This window comes from Aulostomus chinensis, chromosome 9 (assembly GCF_037954235.1).
Source record: "Aulostomus chinensis isolate RoL2024-O1b breed Wild chromosome 9, RoL_Achi_v1.0, whole genome shotgun sequence".
NCBI classification, from domain to species: Eukaryota; Metazoa; Chordata; class Actinopteri; order Syngnathiformes; family Aulostomidae; genus Aulostomus; species Aulostomus chinensis.
Window position 1 is genome coordinate 17958951 of NC_141328.1, and position 3129 is coordinate 17962079.

Sequence of the window (3129 nt, forward strand, 5' to 3'; positions counted from 1 at the left end):
GAAAATGGAATGTCCCTTTAGCTAACTCGGTTGCTTTACTCAGTTTTCCCACCGCGATGGTGCCCTCCTTTTTTGCTGTTTGACTTCCAGGTTCAACAGTAGTTCCTCCAGAGCATGTGCAGAACTCTGGGCTAACAAAGGTCAATCAATGCCCAGCTCCATAGTAATAAGTTTACTGTATATGTATTCTAAAAGTCCAGTTTTAGTCAAAATAACACAACAAATATTTTTTTCCTACAGTTTATGTACAGTTTATGTACTTTGTGTCTTTTTCCTGCAATGACAGGACTCTTCTTCTTCTTCTGAAACTTGTGGGCACTATGGGCTGGATTGTCCTGCACCTCGTCGTGTCATGTAGCTGCCCCAGAGCGTCCATCTTAAAATGCAGAGAAATACTTTGATTTTACATAATAATAACAGTGTACCTTGTGTGCATTTTGACTGGGAACTTGGTGCGGGCCAGTTTGTCACAGGTCAGCTTTCTTTTTCCACTTGTAGGGCACTTTCCATCCCTCTCATCTTCTTACCATTCTGCTATTAGGTGCTAAGCTCATGTAGCACATAGCCTCAGTATGTGGATGAATATGAGCTGCGGTAGCAGACCATGCACTGACCTACAATCGCAACAAATGGTTTAAAAACTTGCATTTTTAGCTGAAACAGACCCGCATCTTGCGATAGGACCTTAAAACATGAAACTGAAGATAAAGCTTGATTAAAAATGACATATTTCAAGTTATCTGCTGCCGAATGGCACACACAAAGCGGGTATGAGTGCAATACAAGTACTGTCAAAACTTCTCACCCCTTCAGACTGAGATTTTTATAGCTTTTCATCTGCGCTGTTCCGCTTTTCATTGCTCAAACGAGGCAACATGCTGTGTAGCGCTTCTCTCACTGACTCACTTTTGTGTCTCTGCTATTCACACGGTCCAGGCTGAGAAGGGAAGAGATTTTTCTTGCTCACCAGCAAGCCTTCACGTCAAGCCCTGACACACCAACATGACGTAATATTCTCATTATAATGTGTGCACTTGCAAGTTGTTGTTTTTTTCTCCTCTATTTAGACCAACCATTCAGGCTAAAGCCAGGAAACAAACTTTTGTGAAACAACCTTCAAAGTGTGAAAATCCTGAAAAGCCGGCTTGGTGTTTCGGTGTGTAGAGAATAAAGCAGCTTTTTTAAAGTCAGATAATTATAGTTTTTGATTGATTGACTGAGGTTCAAACTTTGACGTTTTAATACAGGTCATTTTCATTGTAAACACTGACTACCTTCTACTGGTTTAAACCTTAATTTAAATTGTCTCAAGTTTGAACCTTCAAGACTTAAGCGAGTCCCACACTATTGTTTTTCAGGTCATTCAAGTCACTTGGTTTACTTCATTATTGACTTATGGTTCATTCATTTAATGTTTTGCAAAACAATTATTTGACTCAAGTCCCAGGTGAAATGACTCAAATCGCCATCTCTGCTTGTAATCATAGGTTTAATCGACTCTGGTTCTGACTGGCGCCCATGTAAAAAAAAAATAAAGTAGGTGAGCTGGTAATTTTCCACCACCCACATTCAGTTCTATGAGCACTTGGAGATTCATTTATCAAAAATTTTTATGAAGGGGATGAAAGCTACATCTACTAGCATGTAAACAATGCGAAATCTATTTTTTAGCAGGATTACCCGAGTTTTAAAAAGAGGTTCTTACACTTTCTCCTGCTCACTCCTGCACACTCAGCAACTCTCTCGTCCACATGAGGAGCAGATGTTGTGCTGCTGAAAGATGCAGCTTAGGGAATCAGGGGCAAGCATACTGTCCGAAAAGGGATAAATGTTGTATGGTGAGCTGCTCATTCCCACGGCTGGAGATGATACACTGCCTCTATGTCCATTTCTCAGGATTCGAGAGGGGAAAGTCCTCACCTCACCCCTTACTGGAGCGCTTGATGGGACATGGAGAGGAGGAGAAAAACAAAACAATGTTTGAAAAAGTAAAGTCAACTGCTCTTTTGAAAGATCTCAAGAAACTTTTCAGAAAAGTATGCAAAAAAAAAAGCAACAACATAAATCTACGGTCAAAAAAACCCTGTACTTTTGCAGAGTCAAAAGTCTGTGTGATTCTATAAAAGTACGACATTTTTAAGCATTGATCTTTTTTCCGGAACCCATATTTTTCCTTTCATTTAAAAAAAAAAAATTCTGAATATACAAAAAAAAACATTTAACACAATTATTCTATGCATAGCAAGTCACTACCCAACAACGCATGTTTCACCTAGAAATGCAAGAAAAAGGCCTTTATACACGATGTCTGATGTAAATTTATGCAGTTTTTGTTTAATCCTTTTAAGACAGGGAGACAAACTGCAAACATGAAAACTTAATCTTTCAGACATAAATAACTTCGGAACTATGCCATATAAACTATGTCATTAAACCAAACCAACAAAAACAACACTGCCCCAGTTTGAAACAAGTCTATTAATGTAAATTAAATAACCTCCTGACATAAATGCGAGCAGGTACACTGCCACAACGGAAGAAGTTTTTATTTTCCACAAAGTTGTGGGCTCAGTGAGCAGAGGGCAGGAGGGAGGTGTGAATGGATTGGGGAGAGGAAGTGCTAAAAGTGACAGCTAGTGTAGAGAAGTAATAGACAGAGAAGGAGGTTTGGGCGTGTTTGTGTGCGTGTGTGTGTGTGTGTGTGTGTGAGTGTGTGTGCTTGCGTGCGTGCGAGTGTGTGTGTGTGAGGGGGGGGCAGCATGGAGCAGAGCTATTTTTAACTGGCTTGGGCAGCCTGATAGGGCAGGTCTATATATAGAGAGGCAAAGGAAGCTCGGGTAACTGTGTGTGTGTGTGTGTGTGTGTGTGTGTGTGTGTGTGTGTGTGTGTGTGTGTGTGTGTGTGTGCATGCCTATGTGCGCGCGCCTGCCTGCATCAAGAAGCCATTCAGGGTGACTATGATGCTGGGCCTTTCCAGCTGTTACCAGGATACTCCAAAACTACACACTCACACAGTGCTGATCATGCCGTTGGTCACAAGGTAATCTGATTTAATCCAGTCACTCAACACATGGAAACACACAACAGTCTCGTGTTACATTTTCCTAGCCGCACTGTAATGCAGACCTT

General features: G+C 41.0%; 1 long non-coding RNA gene across 1 annotated transcript; it reads right to left on the minus strand.

The window, feature by feature from the left end:
- Positions 1-342: 342 nt before the first annotated feature.
- Positions 343-833, minus strand: LOC147256145 (uncharacterized). Its single transcript, XR_015117955.1, has 3 exons — positions 806-833; positions 528-614; positions 343-376 (listed from the first exon to the last, which is right to left on the minus strand). It is a non-coding gene; the product is annotated as an uncharacterized LOC147256145 (long non-coding RNA).
- Between the last annotated feature and the right edge of the window lie 2296 nt (positions 834-3129).